This window comes from Coturnix japonica, chromosome 18 (assembly GCF_001577835.2).
Source record: "Coturnix japonica isolate 7356 chromosome 18, Coturnix japonica 2.1, whole genome shotgun sequence".
NCBI classification, from domain to species: Eukaryota; Metazoa; Chordata; class Aves; order Galliformes; family Phasianidae; genus Coturnix; species Coturnix japonica.
In genome coordinates, this window is record NC_029533.1 from 6,796,469 (window position 1) to 6,817,925 (window position 21,457).

A 21,457-nucleotide genomic window follows, 5' to 3' on the forward strand; every position below is an offset into this window, starting at 1 on the left:
CCGCGCTGTGTGATGCTTATTTTTAGGGCCCCTATTAATATCTGCAGATGTATGATATAAGAAGAAGAAGGCAATGTTAAATTACAAAACTTAGTTATTTTATTTGTAGTTTTCACTGTTAATTGCGAGTGGAAATCCATAGCTGTGTTTAATACTCTTCTTTTCAGCAGCAATTTCAGAAGTAAAAGGAAAATAACCCTTTCTCACAGAGCTACCACTTTTCATCCCACCCTTCTTGTTTCCCACTGTCCCACCTGGTGGCTGCTGGAGTTGGTCAATAAATACTGAAGCTTTTTTCTATCGAATGTTTGACGTCTGCTATTACAATGCCTGTTATTTCAGCACTGAAATGCTCTTTATTTCTACCGTGCTGCACTTTGTTTCTTTTTCACTTACGGCACTACTAGTGGCAGCTGTATCCCAGAAGTGCTTTTATCATTCGTGACAGCGCTCTCGTGTTAATCTGAGGACAAAGAAGTGTGTCATGAAGACATTTAGGAGGAAAACAGCAGATTTTGTGACTGTCAGAAGAAAATTGTCCTGGGAGAGCTTCACAGGGAGGTCGGACCCAGAAACCCTGTGGTTGGAAGATGACCTTCTGGAAGGATTGTGTCCCGGTTGCCCATAGCAGCAGGGGGCTGGATTCAATTACCCTGGAGGTCCTTCTTCGTCCTCTGTTCCCAATTAAGTAAGATTTTGCTATATTCAGCTAGAAAGGGGTTTTTTTGAGCTAGTAAATGCTGATAACATGAGATAGAAAAAATTAATTGAAACTAGAATCCTATATGAGGATGTGTAGAAGTTGTAATATTAGTGAAAATGTAACAATATGATGGTAAGGAGTGCTGAGAATGGACAGAAAGACCCAAAGGTGTTTTACCAGGTTTCTTTTTTCTCCTCACAGGCTGCCTCTGTGTCAAAATCTGTTTGGTGGGGTTTTTATATGATGCATTTCAGTAATCTTCTTGTAATCCTATGATAAACTGCTTAGTTTGATGGAGAATGTTAGATATTATTGGGAACACAGCCCACGTGAAATCAGTTTCATTTTGTACCATGCTTTCAAAGGATGTACCCTCAGCAGCTGGAGGCTGCCCTTGCATTAACCTAACCAGCCTCTCATCGGGAGAGGGGAATGTCCTGGATTAGGAAAACCAGGCCATGAGGAACAATGGCAGACAGTCTCTGTGCTTTTGAACGTTTGCTGTTGTTATGTCCATTCTGTATTTAGAGGAACCTTTTCTTTGCTTTTGTAACCTGTCTTTCCTTCCTGTCTTGCTGTGTAGACCCGTTCTGTAACAATTGCACTGGTTATGATAAAGAGAGTTTAAGGGTCCTGCAGGCAGGTAACAGCTGGATACAGCTGTGTCCTTTCTGACCTCTTCCAGGTCTTACAAGTAAAGTAAGTACCACCCGTAATTTATAGAAGCTCAATTCAGGGCATAAATATGTCTTATGAACACATAAAACCACACACAGAAGGTGCTTAAAGCTCATACTTCAGGTTCCCTTGCATTCAGTAGGATGCAGCGTGCTCCTTTCTTCTGCTTGAATGCCTTCTTGCTGAATTTATTTCAGTCTTTTCACTTTCTTATGCCCAAAAGGCCCACAACATGCTTGTTCCCTCAGTGTAAGGGAGGGAGCACTCCCATTCCTAGATGACAGCGGGATGGAGGGATGGGAGCAGTGCAAGGACTCTCTATGCTAAGAATACTCGACAATACTCGAGCTTATTTATTTTTGTGGGTTTGTTCACATTTCCCCCACAGCTTAATGATATGGATAAAGTCAAACAGTGAATGATCTGAGGATACAACGGAGCTGTATTACTGTGCTATTACCGTCTTCATAATGGATGAGTAAGGCAGTAGTACGGGGGGTTCTGCCAGCAGAATCTCAGGACGAAGCCTCCATCTGACTCTTCATGTTCTTTGTGACTATCAGTCACCTGCAAAGTTGCAGTGGGTGGTAATGAAAGTAGAACATGACATTTCTTTCCTTTCCCCACCAGAAGTCTGACCTTTTGCATCACTTGACTTTAAAGCTATGGAGTGTTTTGAGAGTAAACTGCTCCCCCCACCCCCAGCTTTCCCTTTTCCGTGGAACTGTGGGACGTTTGGGTGCAAGAACAAAGGGAGGTGGCAGAGACCTCTGAAGTCCTCTCCTGTTCCCCTGCCTTGGCTCCTGCCTTGAGACGTGGTCATTTGGCTCAGGGCAGGCCATGCATTGGGGGTTTGAACACCTAAAGGGCAGGGATTTCTCCTCCTTCCATCCCATCCCATTGGTGGATGGCCTCTGGCATGAAAGTATTTTTCCAAATACCATGTTGGAATTTGCAGCCTGCTCAGATTTTTGGCTGCATGATGTGCTTGGTGCCACACACTTGATGCCCAGTCTGATCCCTGTGCTTCCCATTCAGTGTAATGGGTTGGTGGGTACCAGGGCTGCAGCCTGGAAGTTCCCACTGCAGTGCTATGCGCTGAGTGTCCTTGGGTACCATGCAAAAACACAGGGCCTGGTCTTGAGGAAATCATTTGCATGAGGAGGTGGCAGGGATCTTTATTGCTTCTGCAGCTGGGTATATAAACAAGAGATCTACAATAAATTAAATTTGAGTTCCTCTTATTTTTTTTCAGTTTATTTCACCTGATGTTTTCTTTTTCCTTTTTCTTTTTCCCCTCTTATAATAACATTATTATTTTATTACCTTCTGAACTTTTGTTTTCTCAGTAGCTCTCCTCATGCCTTTGTACCAGGAGTCAGCAATGACTGGGATGAATCATAGTGCTGCTCTTTGCACTGCTTCGGATCCCAGCTGCCTCCTGCATGCCCCTGACCTGGGACTGTCCTTGTGGTGCCGTGACATCCTGTTCTGCAGAGCACATCCCACATCCCTCCCATCCCACGGCTCGTGTTGCATTGTTTGTCTCAGGAGACGTTAGTATCTGTGGGGTTTTGGATGTTGGCTTGGTGGGTGAGTCTTGTGGGTGTTGGGAAGAAGGTGGCCTCCCCCAGTTCCTTGTTTCTTACAGAAACTGAGCAGTGGGGTCTGACTAGAAATACACACTTTTCATGTGATAGGAAATATTTTTAGGAGATAATGTAAGCAAACTGTTAAAAACTGTCAGAACTGTTATGAAAATAAACTCCAGGCTTATCCTGAGAATTTCATTACCTGAAAAACATCGGCAACTGGCTTCATAAGTCTGCCCTATTTCTGTATTATACCTCTGAAGTGTGTTGGTTGTGTTTCCTTCTGCATTACCCTTCCATGAAGCCGAAGCTGAGCAGCACAGAGGTCTGTTGGGTCCCCTGGAGGGTGAGGGAGCTCTATCCCAGCTCTGTGAGCTGCTTTCTCAGCTGCACCCTCAGTTATCAGCACAGCCCTTACCTGCAGTGTTTCTTGGCGTGTTATGAAAACATTCCCTTTAGGTGTTTACTCATACACTAAATTTCAGTCCTGCCATTCCAAGGAGCAGAAGTCCTTGCACTTGACATTTCATGTTCTCTCTTACAGTGTGTGAGTTAGGGAAGACAAAGGAGCTGGATGCTTGCATGTCAGGTGAATCATGGCTCAGTATTTGGGTTCAGACATTAGGAAGAGATACTGCCATTGGTGGATCCATTATAAATACAGGATTATGACTAAAACCGAATACAATCATCATTTTTGCTCCCAAGAAACAGCAGAATTTTCACATGTGATTCGAGCAAAAGATGAACTTTGTGCTTGTTTCTTGGAAATCTACCACAATTTGGATAAAATCCCTTGTTCTTCCCTCCCTAATGTCTCTTCTAAGAAACCTGACTGCTGCCACTCATCTCTGACTTTCATATTGTGCAGCATCAGTTGGGATTTTTGATGTTCAAAATAACCAGTGCAGATTGCATTTGCAAAATGTGGGGTTTTTTTGCACAAAAGTGGATGCATATTCCTTCTGTTTCTTGGGAACATGAAGTGGAAGCAGTACATTGCGGCTGAGGTTAATAGAAATGAGTAATGATGCTGTTGTTCATGTTTTCCAAGTAGGAGATAGTTAAGATAATTTATGGGGTTTTTTTGTGTGTGCTTTGATGTTAAAAATCTGTCTTTGTTCTAAATTTCCAACAAAAAAAACCCAAAAAAGTCTTTGCTTAAGTGAGTGAAATTCTTCCCCTTGTGTCCAGAAGGATTCTGGGTCCAGAAATTCTGGCCTATTGATCTACTTATGTATGAAATATTTATTGAGATGCAATTGTTATCAATTGTTATTAATTACTATTAATATTTAATTGAATTTCATAAAGATTAAATGAGCAAGGATGTATTAGCCATCTATGATCAATCTGCCCGTACTTGGTGCTGGCTGATCTCAGGCCATTCCAACCAACTGGAGGATCTCTTGGTAGTGAAGAAATGGTTCCCTGGTGCTCAGCAGATGACTCCTGCACTTCTGTGTGTCTCCTCCCCTTCCCCTTCCTCACTTTTATTACGTAGGAGCAATTCTAGATGCAAAGTATTTTATTTAGATCAGTGTGTTAGTGTGGCCTCTTGTTTTCTGCAAGAATAATTTGCCATCCGTTTTCACATCAGCAGCTCAGATAACCTGCTGCTTCCTTTGGTTTCAGTTTTGAAAACACAGGAGAAAAACGATATTAATAAGAAGTGCAGCAAATACTTGGATGATGTGTGTGATTCCTGGAAGTATAACTGTGGTTAGTGCTGGAATTGGGCTCGTCAGAGGGTAATATTCTTTGGCATTGAGTCTTTTGGCAGAGCAAGTTGTGTGCATGTTTGTCAGCACATTTTTACAGCGTGTTGATTGTGACCAAACTCCTTCTGTAAGTCAAAGGAAAGGTTATCTAGCACGGAGCACAAATGCTTCTTGACATTCAAAATGCAAATACCCTGCAACCATATTCTCCTGCTTCCTGTCATACTGAGCTCAAAGCCTTGGCAGGACTATTTCTGGACAGTCCACATTACTGATTTTCAGATATGGACATGCTTGCTGTTCACTTACAGTTCTCTTTAATGACAAACACTACTTGGAAATGGCTTAATTGGATTGCCTGCTTAATAGCATTAGGATTGTTGTGCTGGCTTAGCTGAGCTCTGCCGGTCCTTGGCTGGTTAAGAGATCAGCAAAGCTGCAAAATGGAAAGAGAACCTCCAGGTTTCAGGTGAGTCTTTTGCTCCTCGGAGCACCACTGCTTCTAAGAGAGAAGGAAGGCTCTGCTGAAGGTCTGTGTGTGTGTTGTTGCTTTGTTGCTGTTGAGTGTTTCTTCCAGGCTTTCAGGATGTTGTTGCACATTACTGAGATGCTCTGGTCTGGTTTCTCAGTTGCTGTGTTGTGTTGTGGTACCAAACGAGGGCACAGCTTTGTCTTTGGGGTACATTTCTGTGTAACAGAGGAGACTTTGTCGGCCATGCACTTTAGTACCATTAGACAAGAATACATGTGATGATAAAACACTCTTTTGTTAAGGCTATATAATACATATTAAACAAAATTTCGAGAAGCAGATGGCTAATTAGGTAGTTTGGTGAAGCTGGGCTGATCATATGTTCCAGCTCCAAATAAAAAAGCAACAAAACTCGATTTGAATGTATTAAACCAACTTACATAAGGTTTTCTAATTAATATTAAGTAAAGCGGGTGGTACGTTGGGGACTGTGCATCTGAAATCGACACAGGATTAATGTTCTGCTTCCTATTGAATCAGCTCTGTCTGGTGTTCGTTCTGTTCTTTTGACAGCACAAACTAAATGTGATGTTGTGGTTATTTCAGGCTGCATCATTCTTCAGTGCCACATCCAGTGAAATGAGGCAAATCCCAAACAAACACGGGAAACTTTGTTATCTTTAATAACAGCTATTTGAAGAAATTCAAAGGCAGCAGCTTGTTGCACAGGATACATTAATATTGCATGGTGTGTTTCAAGTTGTACGCCAGGTTGTTTTGACATTTAAATACAGAACGAAAATACTACAAGAAAACTTTATGAATAAAGGTGCTCAGTTATGGGGGAGAACAGTGCTTGAAATGCTGTTCCGAAGGAAAAGTGAACGTGAGACTGTTCACCATGGAAGTCTTGGGGAAGAGTTTTCCCAGCAGTGCAGGTGTTGTAGGGATGGTTGTGTCATATAAGAGCTGTGTGACAAAGGTAAGAAAGAGTCTGGAAAGCAACGAAGGGCATTTTGTATGGGGCCTGGGCGTGGAGGAGACATTCAGCCCCTCTGCAACTTGATTTCTGCAGACTTTTGTTTCCAGAACCCAATCACTGCACTGTGTGTGACTCTTGAGATCACATCCCACTGTGTCTACTGCTCAGGTGGAGCTGAGAGTGCTGCCCTTTGGTGTCACATACTGCTGCCTGGCTCTGCACAAAGGCCACGACACAGAAATGTCTTTCTCAGCAGTGCAGCATACAGAAGTCACCATTCTTTTCTCCTCTTTTCCCTCCTTTGCCTGCGGTGCCTTTTTCTTCTTAATATCAGAATCGATAAGCTAGATGAGTGTCGATCTGCACTTTTATTTCTCTTAGCTGTGCAGAGGCTCACATCTATGGGTAACAATAGGAAATGCTCAGTGCTGTCTGTGTGCTGTTCAGCTCGCTGCAGAGCTTTTGAAGGCTTTTTTTATGGGAAGAATTGAAGCTTCATCTCCTGAGTGACCTCAGAGAAAGCCCAAGTCACTGCATGCTCACAGCCTGCTTCGTGTCTGCTTCTCAGCAGAAGCTGTTCTGTGTTCCAGTCGCAAAAGAGCTGGATGCTGTTGGCAGACAAATGGGTGCTGTGTTAACATCTTGTTTTTGCTGAAAGCAACCCACAGGGGCAGGGTCAGAGCCTCGTCCTTCAGTGCCAGATGACTAACGTGGCCACTGCCACCCAGCGCTGGGAGAGGAGGGGGAGAAGCTCCGTGCCTCCCTTCTAATTGATTTCCTCTTCCCTTCTCCAACAAGCTGTCAGATTTGAATGTTTGCCTCAGTTTTCTTTGCCATGTGTCGGGATGGTGGGCTGGTTGCTCAGAGCTGGCAGGAAGCAGCAAACATCCTGCCAGAATGGAGAACGTGGAGACGGCCCATGTTGTGGGTAAGGGGTGGGATTCATGCAGGGGATTGCTTTCCGAGGGCTGTCACCACTAAAGGAGCTGAACGCTGAGGACATGACATGAGTGTTTTCCCAGATGGAACTTTCCACGACATTATAGTGTTTGAACCACTGGTTCTGTAACTTTCTGCTTTGGTTTAAGCTTCAGCTACGAATGACCGGAATAAATTCCCTCACCGTCTGAAGAGTTGCGTGAACTCACCTCAGGGATTTTGGCATGAAAGATCAGACTTAAGTTAGAGTCCATCCCAACCACACAGGGTTGGCTCTGCACCCACGTCTGCTTGGCTTACAGCCTTGGGATCATGACAGCAAAGGCAGTGTGGGAGAAGAGGTTAAATGTGCTGAGATTTGAAGTATATTCTTGTGGATAAGCTGCTATCATTCAGAGCTGTATTCTGAAAATCTCTGTGTGTCTTGATTTCCATAGGAAAGCAGTTTAGCCAGGATTTTAAAGGCAAATGGGTGGCAGAAACGGCATGCCTGAGCTCAAACCCAAGAGGAGTTACATGTAGAAGGGCAACAGCAAAACAGCTTTCAGAACAGGACAATTTTGGACATTTTTTTTTAAGTTAAATTACATAAGGGTAAGTTCTCAAAGCCATTAATACTGTGTTTTGCTGTTTAGTTGGTCTGCCAGAGGCTGTGCCAAAAAAAGAAAGAAAGAAGGTATTTATTTTTCAAGTAAACACTTCTGGTTCAGTTCTGAGGCTCTCTTTGTGCATGCTACAGCAGCAGCGTGGTGAACAAACAGTGTTTGCTTCCCTTTTCTGTTCATCTTCAAGAAGTGCTTTTCTTATTTGGTTAGATGTTCTCAGTGCAGTCACCTAGCAACTTGTGAGGGCCTTTGATTCAAACATTAATCTCTAAATGCACAAACTAAGAAAATAAGGGTCCTCAGAAGTGCTGAAGTGAAGCATTAAAAGTCTCAAAGTTAGCTGCTGCAACTCGATGCTGAGCCATTAAAATTGTGCTTTAATTCATAAATATGCATTTTCTATAAGGCAAAAAATGTGTGTACATTTTTTAAAGCCATTTTCAAGTTACTGCTCAATTAAATGTACTTTGGGAAGTGTGTAGGTACCATCATGTTACATTTCACCATGTGTGCGCATACGTTGTGACTGAAGATACTCTGATACCCAAATGCGTATCTAAGCATTCTAAGTCCAAAGTAAGGGAAAGCTTCCAGCAAGAATTCCAATATTTGCTGCCTTTGGCTTTTTCAGAAACACTTGCATTAATTTGATTCAGATTTCAGCTGTGATGTTTGTACTCAGAAACACACAAACAGGCAATTCTGCAGCTGTGCTTTTTTCTTGTCCCATTCTATACCAGCGCTGTTCTGTTACCCAGCAGGTAACAGCATGTATGAAAAAATGGTGTAAGTTGGCCTAAAACAAAGCATGAAGAAGAGAGGTAGGAAATGGTTTGATTGTGGAAATGATGTGGGAATTACTGCAGTATTATAGAGCACCTATCTTGGAACTGCCAAAGATTGCTGGAGGGCCACTTAGGAAGGATCTCAGTCCGGGAATATGAGTGCTCCTGGTATTTAGAGCACTTGAATGTCACTTCTGTACAGAATTATAATGTGTGCAACAGAAAAGAGTGGTTTTTAGCTCATTAGTATGAGTTTGAAATTCGTATTTCCTAAGGAAAACAAGGCAACAGTTTATTGAACTCCTCCTGGTGTGAGGTGCCTCCAGTGCAGCTTTTATTTGTCTGATGTGGCTGTACCTGTCACAGCAGCTTCCCATTTTGTGCTGCAGCCGTGATGGAAGTGGCACACCGCTGGAAGCTGTCTGCTCCACTCAGCATAAATGTCCACTGCTTCACAGCCATTGTTTCCAATGGTTTTTTAAGCATTTTTCAATTAAAGCTGTGCACATCGGCTTCTATACTGCAATGAGTGACCATGAAGCTCTGGTGTTATTCCTGCTGCAGTGCTATCAAACATCCGTTTGGAGCAATGACAGTGGTTTCATCACCCTAGCTGACACAAATCATTGCTGTATTAGAAACAGCTTACTAACTCCTTCTATAAGGTACCGGTGAGGCCATAAATAAGAAAAAGCATGATGTTCATCAGTAAAACCTCTCAGAATTGTCTGTGTTCTGTGTGAGTCACAGAAGTGTTACTGGAGGGGAAGGAATCTCAGCAGTGATTGCAGCCATTCTGATCTCTTTACAGTTTCTTCTTTTCTTATTTGGATTTTCACCTTCCTTTCACTTTGGTGCTATTCCATTCCTTTTCCTAACGTGGCAATTCCATCTATGAATAAAAGCTTGAACTTCCTTTGGATTGTGGAATTCAATGTATAGGATTCCTATTTAAGGATTCAATTATTCTACAGTCAAAGCATGGAAAAAGTTAATAAAATATATTTATTTATTTTTAATGTTGAAGGATTTGTCATCCGAGCATAAAACCAAAAATATTCCTTAAAAGAGGAAGGTTTTGGAAGGAATAGTGAAATTGAATCCTTCAGATCCTGCTTCAAACATTTCAGATCTGTGATCTAAGTTTGTTGGATGTCTCCATTGGTGAGGTCTGCACTGGCACATGACACCAATGCACCTCAGCCTCTCAGAGGCAGATTTTATTTGGTTATATTTTCCTGGAACCATTCAAGGCTGAATTCTTGTAGCAGAAAATTTAGTTCAAAGTTGATCTCCACTGCTTTAAGATTCATTTTAGGAAGCCAGGTGCCACTCGGCAGTTAAGCAAGTGAGCCAAATAGTGCAGACATTCTCCTGGATATGGCCTCCCCTGTGGTGTAATCCTGGTGTGGATTCCTCAGTGGGAAAGGGGTTGTGTTCAACAAAGGTCTGTCTGCCTCAGTGCTGAGAACGTTCTTGAGAACATGGTAAGGGAAAAGTACAAGCATGAAGAGCCAAAGAACGACGGTCATTATGCTCTTCCAGGAAAGCACTTAAACAAGTCTGAAAGAGTATTATTCATAATGGGAGTCTGGTGGAAAATATACAGCTATATTTTCTGCAGTGAAATTCTTTTTCGGGTTGTCAAAGGCCGTGAATGAAGCGTTCATACCCTCAATGAGCACGTTGTCCTTGTGGGCAGCCTTGTGCAGAGCGGAATAAAAATAGTAGTTGAAAGAATGGAAAAATGTGTTAAGTATATGGAGTAAAGCAATGAAAATTCAGTTTCACAAAGCATGGCTTATTTCCACTTTTTATAATAATATGAATTTGGGAGCTTTTGGTTGCATTTTCTTTGTGTGTTGGAATGGGCTCATAGAGTCCTGCCGTGCCTTTGCTGGGTCAAAGATCTGAAGAATATTCTGGCAGCACAGCCACTTTGCTCACATTGAATGAACAGGGAGGGAATAACAGCTCGTGTGAACTCATGCACCTCCCATGGCACTGAGCAATGCACGATGCAGGGCTCTGCTTGCTGTGTTGCATGGCACTGTAGCACTCAGATCCTCGCTGCTTCAGGTTGGAAACCTGGCAGACTTATAAATAGCAGCTTTAATTACTTCTTCTATTGGGCATTACGTAGAGAGGGGATTGGAATAAAGAGGTTAACATGACAAGCTGACGATCTCTTCTGTATGAAAGCCTGTTATTCCAACTAGGGGGGGGATTCCCCAGGGATAAAACTATCTGGGAGGACGTGTGACGTGCTTGCAATGTCTCTTTATAGCATTCCTGATACGAGCATTAATAGTTTAAATGACTACAACAAAATTTCATTAACAGGAAGTAATCAGTGAAATGCATCCTCGCTTAAATCTGCTAATACTTCTTGGCGTCTGGTGCTCAGTGCTGCAGCAGTGTACGTTTGATGCAGTGCACAGCCCAAAAGCTTCTTAGCCTCTTTTAATCTTAAAATCACAAAATACTGCATCCACCCAATGTGTTGCTTCATCTGAGGATCAGGCACCTTCCTACAAATGGAGACCTGCCATGTAAGCGTCAATTTTTCACCTTGAGATTCAAATTCTTGACTAGCTAACCTAGCAGTTATATTGCTTATCCTTGTGGTTAGCTACATTTACGCACTTGGCAAGCCATGCAGAGAGAAAATACATTAATAATCCCCTTAAGAACCATATTAGCAGAAGTTACACTGCTGTCTCTGGCTCCATTTTATCTCCGTGTTATTATTTCTTGTCCAAGAGCAGTGTGAGAGTACCATTGGTTTTGTCACAGATAAATAACATTTGTGAAGTTGGACACGCCTGAAAATTTTCCAGCAAACCTTTCCACAAAATGTAAAACTTGTTAAAATAACTAAAACAAAAACAAAGCCCCAAACAAATAGATGTTATATGCTGATTAAAACACCTACACGTGTACATAGTACTGTATAGTGTATCCCAACCTACATATTGTAAAAGCCCAGTAAGATCCATTGAGAGCAGCCAGTACCTTGGCCAGCAGCAAAGAGCCTGAAACATCTGATATCTGTGATAAATATTCCACGTAACACAGTCTCAGGGAACACAGAACATAGCTGGTTTTCTATGAAATACGGTTATTTCCATTTCAGTTGGAAAACTTAACAAGAAAGATTACAGCCAGGAAAAATTAGAGCATATTTTCCCCATCAGATAGAAAAGAGGCAATTAAGACATCTTCTAGGTCAATGAATGAGTCTAGACATGCTAATAGCTGCTAGGGAATTTGCATCTATTCTTTCAGCTTGCATAATGTGTCCAGAAATTGGTCCAAAAGGGGAAGGAATGAACAGAATATGATGAAAGTCAATGTGCTCTACTTAGAGGAGACTTGGGTCTTGACAGCCCATGTACGTGTGCTGCTTGGTCCTAACTGAGCTTTTTACTACATTTTCTGTATGTGCAGCAATGTGTAAGTTGACGTGTTCAAATGCCTGACCACTCACTGTGTGGGAGGGCAGCATTACACACCAGAATGAAGATGTAACAGTTTTTAACGTGAAATCCCTAGGAAAGGAATCTTCAGAGAGTGTTGTACTAATGGAATCCAAAAAGCACGAGGCAGCGCATTAGGTTGTGTTCCCAATGGTGCAGGGGATTCTCAGGGTTTGCTGCAGTACACTCAGACAGCCCAGCACCAGTGGCTGGCTCTAAGCGCAGTGCATACACAGATTATGTTATTAACTTAAACCTTATTTTACGTTAGCCAATGTATAGGATGAGCTTAATCCATTCCCATTTAAATGTCAACACTGTAAATTTTAAACTGAGAATCCTTTTATAGCCTATGGAGAGAAATGGACTCTCCTCAAATGTGATTTCACTCATCCTAAAGCATTTTGTTAACAGGGGAGCATCCATCTCTTCTAGAGGGAGGCACTTCCATGTAATGTAGGCATTTGCAGCAGGGTGTGAAGAGCATTTTGTTGTAAAAAAAGGGCCTGCTTCCCTCCATTGGCTGTAAGACCATGAGCTCAAACAGATTCAAACTTTATACACGCACGGATGAGATAAATCCAATGGTGTTCATTTATAAATTTGTAATAATAAGGAAACTCTGTGCAATTCCCTTTCCCACTGCAGCTTCATAAATCATAATGCTTCAGTCACAAAGCACGTATTATTTATTTACAAGGAAAAAGCAGCTGTAAACCAGGAGAAAAGCCAAGGGATCCGCTGCTCAGCATAAGCAAGGGAAGACCTGAGTTTATATTTTCACATTAGTGTCCATCATCTGAAAAAGGAAAGCTTTGCTGATAGGATTTGGAGGAAGCCCAGGGGTATTATCTTAAACATAAGCAATATGGAAGGGAACCCCTCATGTGAACATAAATGTTTTTCTCTCCTAAAGCAACACAGACTTTGTTATAGATTCCTCTCCAACAGAATACATACCTAGAGCATTACTGGAAATGGAACTTCAGTGGACAGTGTGTGCCTGAAAGGGGAGCCGTGATTACTGCTTTTATCACACGTGGATTTAAAAGAGCATTTAGCAAAGCACCACTTGCAAGAACCTGAAATGAAGAGGCCAGTGTGTATCTTGGGGGCAGATTTGTATGGCACAAAAGCTCCTTTTGCAGCTGTAGGTCTGCCCTTGCTCACTCCCAGTGCTGCTGGGAATTCAGGTGCCACACTTCTTGCCCATCAGAAGAGCTCAGCTTTTTTACCATCTGAGTTTGGTGTCTCCAAGGGAGCGAAGCCACATGTCTTGTGAGAATCCATCTTTGCCATTAGGATTTGGGGTATAGTGGTTTACTGCAAAGGGCAACACTTAGGCACATGCAGCTTTTCAGCTCTAAGGCAAGCAGTGTGTTGGCCACGTGCTGTGGCAAGGCCTTCCTTGGTGTGCTAAGCATCGGGAATGGGAGTTGGGACAGAAGTTCCCTGCAGCCTGCAGGATACCTTGAGGCTGCTGCAGATATTCTGCCTCTGAAGGAGCATCGTGGTTTTGTCATGAGAGCAGAAGTGGAATTATGAAAGAACTGAGGAGAGCTGAATAACAGATTCAACCACAATTTCTTAGCAATATAATAGTTCTTATTAGATTAAAGTATTAAGGAGAAAAAAAGAAAAAGCTCAGAGACTTTCATATGCCTTTAATAGGTTATTTTGAGCTTCCGTTGAAGCAGATACACTTTTAGCAGATTGGCTTAAATGCCAATTGGGTAATAGAGCAAGAAGAAAAGCCATAATCTTTCTTTAGAGCAGAGAGTCATTTACAACTGAAATCAGACTAATTACCACAATTGAACTTGTGGAACCCCTTGCCTTTGTTAATAGACTTACTGTGCCAGTAGCTCCGAATGGACATAAAAGCCAAACTAAGAAAAACTTGGTGTACTCCTGAGACATTAATGTGATCTTTCCTCACACAAACAAAGAAATGTCACTTTGCACTTTGTAGCAGAGGCTTAAAGGGGAAAATTTTGATTATTTTACAGTTTTTAAAAAGCTTAAAGCAGAGAGACCACAGGGCTGAAAAGCATTGACTTGGGGAGAGCGGGGCTGTGTCCAGGGCTGGCTCAGGACATGTTGTCAGCACCATGCACGTTTTAAACCAATGGAGCACCTTTGTCTGTTCCTTTTCTTTTCTTTTACTCGTTGTTGGTTTGTTCCAATCTCTGAGTCACTTTGATAAATCTGTTTGTAAAGAGTTTTACGCAGTCAGTGAACTTCAGAGCAAACACATTGATGGGTTGTTCAGCTGTAGGTATTCTCACCAATCACATTCAGTGCAACTCAGTCTGTTGTTTGTGTTTGTTTTTTTTCCCCTCTAGAACGCAACAACTCATATTGCAAAGCAAAATCTTTGGCTTTAGTGGTATATGATGTTAAAATAACAGAGAGCACGTGAAGGGGGAAGGAGTTCCAAAGGAACGTTAATAGGAAGGCTCTGTGTGCTGTGTTGTGACCTCCTCTCATGCTCACTCCTCTCTCCCATCCTTTTGCCAGGCACGGTTTAGTCTGATTTCCACACTCCACGCAGACATTATGAATGGCATGTTTGTGTGTTAATCATAACTGCCTTAAAGCACAGCTGCTGCCACTCTGAAAATTCATGTTGCAGTCAGGTGTCGTTGCAAGCTTGATTTCTTATCTAGCAGCGTGTTAATGTATGGTGCTTTATTGTACGTGGGATTAAGTTTCAAACTTTGGAGCTGGAAATTTATTATACCGTTTCAATATGATTTACACAGAACTTACCAATGCATGTGCCAGCTGGAACCTGCTTGGAATTTGTTATTTTCCATCCACATCTGCAACAGTTTCACATTGTTTACAAGGAGAGCGTGCAGTCTTACATAAGTCACTTACTTTCATGCCCTTTTTCTGCATTATTTTACTCCATTTGTGATGGATTTAAGCACCCTGCCACATGGGGTGTTAAAAGCCATAAAATAATGGAAAATAAAAACTGTTTTTGGCTGCAGGAATAGCCCGTGCACAATCAGAAATATTAAACAGCATTTAAGAAGTGTGGGTGAGATGTGTTGAATGAGCTACATTATATAAAAGTGCCTTATTCAGGCTATTGAGTATAAGGGCTAATATGGGGAGGGATGCAAAGGAGAATGTGGCTTTAACTTACCAGTTTGGGTAAATTACAGCCCTGGGGAAGTGATGCAAGTGAGGTGACTTTGCACAGACCTCCTGAATTGTTTAACAAACCTTGAGGTTCTGTTACTTGCACTCGGTTTTCCATCAGCACTATGTGGACTTGGAGGCGCAGCAAAGAAATCCTGTGTATTTCACGGACAGTCAGAATGAGTTGCAGTTTGCAATCTTCTGGTTTTTGGGAGCTCAGGTGATGACTTATTGAGTTCAAGCATTTCTATTTGAAAATTCTTGGCTTGTTTTAAGCAATATTCTCAGATAAATGTCTGCTGGAATATCACTGACATTTATGCCAAGCCTGTTACTTACACTAATATATTGCTTTCAGTAAATAAATGGGATAGAAAATAGTATTTACCTTGCCATATCATGAGAAAACTATTCATTCCGTCTGACTTAAACTGAGAGATACTGTTTATATTGCTGCTCCAGTGAGCCAAGAAAAGCTGCACAAATATGTCATGACCATACAGTGGAAAATGCCTGTGTACAGTTTCCATGTGTCTGTAGTTGAGGTTCTGTATGACGGAATAACAAGAATATCCATGTTGCTTTCTAAGAACTTGGGCTTAATGTGGGAGCTCGCTTATGAGACAAAGATCAAGCTCTAGGAGTGTTTTCTGTGCTTGAAAAATGTTTTGATGTCTTTGTCAGCCATCGAGACAAACTGCAGAGAGCATCTCAGTTCATTGACTTCATCGCGCGATGTGAATTGAGTTCTGACATTCCCATAGGTCATTACTGCACGGCTGCTTTATCTGCTATGAACCTGGCATAAATCTAGGCTGCCACGGAGGTCCTGTGTTCAGTTTTTGTGAGCGTTCTGTGCATTGAGCGAACTCAGGGAACTGCTCCAGCTAAAATCCAACCTTGCCAAAAAAACAAATTGGCTGCGTAGATGTTAATACATAGCAGCAAGCAGACAGGACCACTGGTTTTGACAGTAATGTGCCATATGTCAAATTAAAGTAGTCATGTAAGCACGGCTGAAGGAACGGTTGCCTTGCCAGCCCCATCTCCTGACGCAGTGCTTCCCTCAGAGCGCAGACATAGGAGCTGGCAGAGCATGGGGAGGCTGCAGCATGAGCTGGGGAGGGCTCAGTGTGCAGATGTGCATGCAGCATGCTGAGGTAGCAGACTGGTGGCTGCAGCTGCCTTAGTTTTCCTTGCACACAGAACTTGAGCACAAGGTTTAAAAGTTACAGTGACTGCATGATGGGAAGTGCTGCTGATTGCTTTCCCTGCTGCAGATTCTACATCTTCGTCTGTTTCTTACAGTTGAAAAATGTTTTTCTTTGAAAGTTCGACTGCAAATGTAAATGGTTCATTTGTAATTAAACAACCTGATGAGTTATCAGGTTGTTTAATCGCAGATAAGAGGTGACCCAGTGGCCTAATGGATAAGGCATCAGCCTCCGGAGCTGGGGATTGTGGGTTCAAGTCCCATCTGGGTCGTACTGCTGTCGTTTTGTGTTCAATAAATGTTTAGATCTACTGAGGAATGTAGTTTCATGGGGAAAAATTGATGATAGTGGTTTGACTGGATGATCTCGGACGTCTTTTCCAACCTTGGAGATTCTATGGTTGTATTTCTGACTCCAGTTGGTGTAACACGGAGTTTGTTGCTGATTCCTTCCCAAGAGGATGCTGTTACGTGGGGATAAAACTGTGTTCTTAGTGACTGATGAGAGTTGGAAAGTGTTATTGAAGTTTCTAGCAGATGACCCTTTAATAAGATGTATTTAATTGGATCAGACTTACAACAAATATTGGCCATCTGTTGAATAACATCAGAAAAGTAAAGAGAAACAGCAACAGGAAAAAATCTTCAACAAACGAACAAATGAGCCTCAATTTCTTGATATAATCCCACACAAAACAGGATGGGTGGTTAAATTTTAAACCCCAGCCTGAACCGTTTCAGAGAAGCATCCAAAATGATGGTTGATTTTTTTTCTCTTCTGAACCTTTTCACATTTAAAATGCTCTTTGCTGCTCCAGTCCTACTTCAGGCTGAGAGGCAGAGGGTGGTTAGTGCCATAAACTTCTGCTTTTGTGGGGTGAAACTCCATGTCCATAGCTGTGCAGATGCTGTGGCTGCCCTCCCTGTCTGACTGTGTTGACAATATTAATGTATCTTTAATATCTTCCCTCCTGTTGGATCACTGAACCATTATTTTTACATGCCGTAAATTAAAGGAACAATAATGTTCACGTATCAATACCTATTTTGCATGAAAGCAAATGAAGTTATCAAATCAGAGCTAATGTAGAATAAATTATCAGATCTGATTCTTAATAATAATTGCAACCCAGCACAAAATGGGAATGCCTACATATCTCCTAACTGAAGATATTGAAATTGGCACTACAGATCCAATAATGCAGTGAATACTGCCGATTTCATTATATCCAAATGATTTGTTCTGGTGTCAGCAGGTGAGTAAATACTGCTTTTCAATTTATTTATTTTCTGTGTGTGCCTTTCAGACACAAAATTAATATCGTTCATTATTAATGCAGTCATTTTAGCACAGAATATCCTATAGGACAAGCCACAAAATGGATTCATTGTGCAAACAGGAATGAGTTAATTGTTGGAGTTAACTTGCTGTCTAAATGCACATTAAACTCTCACGGAGAGAATCATTAACATTAAGCACCATAAGGTGCATTTTTTGTGGCATAAGCTTTGTAATTCTCTTTTTGATTTGAACCTTCCCAAGCTAAAATGAACTGGAAGGAGCAAATGAAATCAGACTGACTGAGGGAAGCATGGGCTGCTGTTCCTGTCATTATTTTATTCATACATGACTTTATGAAATTCTGTTTCAAGCATAAACATGAAGTGGGACATAAACAGGACATAAGAGCTGTAATAACATTTGCATGATGGGATTGGATCTTCCAGCCTTTAAAATGAAGTGCTTTGCTTTTAAGAAAAGAAATAAAATAAATGTTCAAGTCATGAATATTTTGCTTTTGCGCTTCTGAAGCCCCATTACACTCTTCTGGAATCACAATTGTGTGAAAGTTAATGTCAAAGCATTCTGTCATCCTTTTAACAGCTTTTACATGTGTCAGTAAATGTAGAATTGGGTTATTATCTCTGTCCTGTTAGTGACTGGGAACTCATTCTCCCATTGGGATTGCATCCAGGCAGGTACTGCAGGGAGCTGATTTCCTGGAGTTCAGCAGTGGCGAGATGGTTCTGTTCTGATTTCAGACAGCTTGTTTGGTGTCGTCCTGACCTCACTTACATCCTGGGGAAAAAAATAAAGTAAATCTTTTGGCAGGGGTGGAATTAAGTGTTTGGTTTGCGTTTACTGCCAAGTAAGGCTTATTAATTTTGTTAGTAAGTTAAAAGGTTTCTCAAATATAACTAAATACACATATTTTAATTCAAAATACACTAAAATGCGTAGCATTCAGCTCTTGGCATTTGGATCTGGCATTTCTCTTCTGTTTTTGTCCATTGTAAGTCATGCTAAAGGAAGGAGCTGTTTTAGTTTACAACTACCCGTAGCTTGATATCACTGAATTATTAATAAAGCGTTGTGAAAAGCAAGCTATAAAGCTAGTACTAAAATATTTCCAAGTGTTTGTACCATTCTGATGGTAAAACCCACCAGCTGTGCTAGGACATTTTCTGTACTCGTTCAGATTTCCATGCTTCCAGCTGGGGAGTGAATCAGATGTTACCATGAGGCGCCCGCAGCCTGCGATGCAGCACAGCCTGGGGACATGGTGTGGCTTGGCGTGGGGGCAGGCTGGGAGCAGGGGGGTAGGAAGGGAAAAGGCTGGATGAGCTGGATGTGGTGGCAAAGCCTTCAGAAGATGAAGGCCCTCATTGCTGCTCACTGCCTCATTGAGGACCACAGTTGAAATGTGAGCAGAGGCCGTTATGGGGTTTTCCATAAAGCCCTTTACTTTCTGTTGGCTTCCTCTGAGGAGCCCTCTGGGATTCTGGCTGTATTACCAAGTAGCATCCAACAGCTGCATGCTGGAGATTGGTTTCATGCTGTATCCTCTCACCTCATGCTGTCCTGAAACATGTACAGCCTGTGCTACTCCACATTACCCGCTCTCCCAGCCCGTTTGTTTTTGCATCTGTTAGCACAACAAGCTGAAGACAGCTGCTCTATAACAGACATCCCATTTCTGAGGTTAGGCACGTCAATGAATTAGTGCGGATTCTGAAGGATGAACATTCACAGGAAACATTTGTGGGAAATGGTGATCTCTGCCTATAAAAAAAAAGGAACACAGTCAACAATGGATTGAAATGCTGTTCTATGGCATACTTGGAAATTAATGTCTTCTACCTCTTTTGTTTTGCGAGCATAGCAGTATAAAAATAATATAAGGTACCTTCTTTTCCTTATAACTGACATTATAGAAATGTCAGATCTAGAAGATGTGGTATGGGAGGTATTTTGCTGTATCCCAGCTGTTTTAAAAGTGCTGCAGGAATATATTCATCTCTTTCTCCCCCGGCACGACCAGGTCCACTGAATTCATTGCTGGAAATGAAAATACATACGCAGCCACTGCCAGACATGCAGCCAGTATTTGCACACTGCTGTAGATCTTGCAAAGCCAGCTTAGGGGCAGCATCCATCTGTTTTGTTCTTAGTGTAAAGGAGTTAATGACCCGAGTAGTTAAGACTGTCCAGGAGATCTGTGTAATCCTTTCACACAAATAAGATACTGTTGCAGCTAATTATTACTATCTCTATTTTTTTTTTCCTACTTTGTAGCAGAGATTTCTGTCCTCCCTCCTATTAATTTAGCATAAATGAACTTGACAAAGTTGGAAAAGAAAACCTGTAGAGCAAAGTCAGACGTTTGAATGACCTTTGGGGTTGTATTGGATGACCTCCAGATGTCCCTTCCAACCCCTACAATGTGGTGATTTGGTGAGGCTGAGGATGTGCATCCATTTACTGCCTGGCAGACTCTTAGAGCTCACAGTAAGGAATCAGCTCTAAATTTATTATGTTGCAGCTCATCTACTTTGACTTCAAGGTAAGTTTCTGCTGCTGCTTGGAGGAGGTAGATTGAAGACTGCAGAAAGTGCAGTGAGGATAAAGTAACCCATTGAGCAAGCAAGGGATAGCTCTTCATAGGTGAGAACTTTAAGGCGCTTTGTGACCTCATGCTGTTACAAAAGAGCTTTAAGAAGCTTAGGAACACGATAAGGTGGTGAGGGAGTGGGGTGTTTTCCTTATGAGCCCTGTTAGCCCTCCTGTAGGTGGGGTGATGCAGTCTGTAAAATGGCCAGTGGATTCATGTCCATTACAATTAAAGGTTCTGCTTCTTCTGACTCGTGTTTCTGATATATAATAGAACCCTCATCTGTATTAAATACAATGCAAACAGTGGATTTTTTCATATAAGTCATAACCAGAGCATCATATCCAGAACAGGAGGAAGAGAAAGTCCTATTTGTTTCAGTTTGTGCTTGGAATATACTCCCTATTCCTGAGCTTACTCTGTTCCTAGTAAATTTATTTAAACAGTAATGCTTATTTAAAAATAATAATAAAAAAAGTAATTAATACTGAAATGGCTTGTCTGTTTTGAAGCAGTACTCTATTTCTGTTTAATGTAATTACTGTATTTAATCATAGAAGGAGCTAATGCATGCCATGTGACAGATTTGTTCATTGCTCGGTGTCGGGCAGAAAGAAGAAGTCAAGCAGTAATATGGGTCCCTTGGGGAAATTCTGTGGCTTCACTGAAAATGCAAAGCATGTAAAATAGCAACATAAAAATTATGAAGTGCTCCACATGACTACTGAGGCCCTTAAAGTTCTCTGTTATACTCTGAGGTGGAAGCACAGAGTGATTTCATGCTTATTTTAGTTTTATTGTAACTCCTTGGTCTAATTTGGAATCAATTCTTGCTCTGTTAGACAATAAAAGTAAAAGCCAAGAACAAATGTTGTTGCACAGAGTAAATTCCCTGTTGCTGCCGGTCGGACCTCTTCTCCCATTACCTTTGAGAGGATCGATACTCAACCCTAGAAACAAATTATGTAGGCAAGCATACGTATAGCTGTTGATGTCGGGCAAATAGTTGTCGTAGCAGTGGAGACAAAGCTTTAAAGTTCGTTTCAATGAGAAGTTAATGGAAGATTTTTGTGCTACTTAAGGTTTTGAAAAAATATGATCTGAGTTGGGAAAATAACCTCATCTGATGCAGAAAGAAGTGAAAGGCTGACAAAGCTCATTGATTTCCCTGGCAGTTCAGTCGGACTTGCTTAGAAATGCTTGCTGTCATCGTGTTTTTTAAATAAACTTGCATAGAAAAGG

At 41.7% G+C, this 21,457-nt stretch overlaps 1 protein-coding gene and 1 non-coding gene across 3 annotated transcripts in view; both read left to right on the forward strand.

The window, feature by feature from the left end:
• Nucleotides 1-21,457, forward strand: part of PRKCA (protein kinase C alpha) — a 104,084-nt gene that overhangs the window by 15,662 nt on the left and 66,965 nt on the right. The window lies entirely within an intron of this gene.
• TRNAR-CCG lies at nucleotides 16,522-16,594 on the forward strand. The gene has a single exon. It is a non-coding gene; the product is annotated as a tRNA-Arg (tRNA).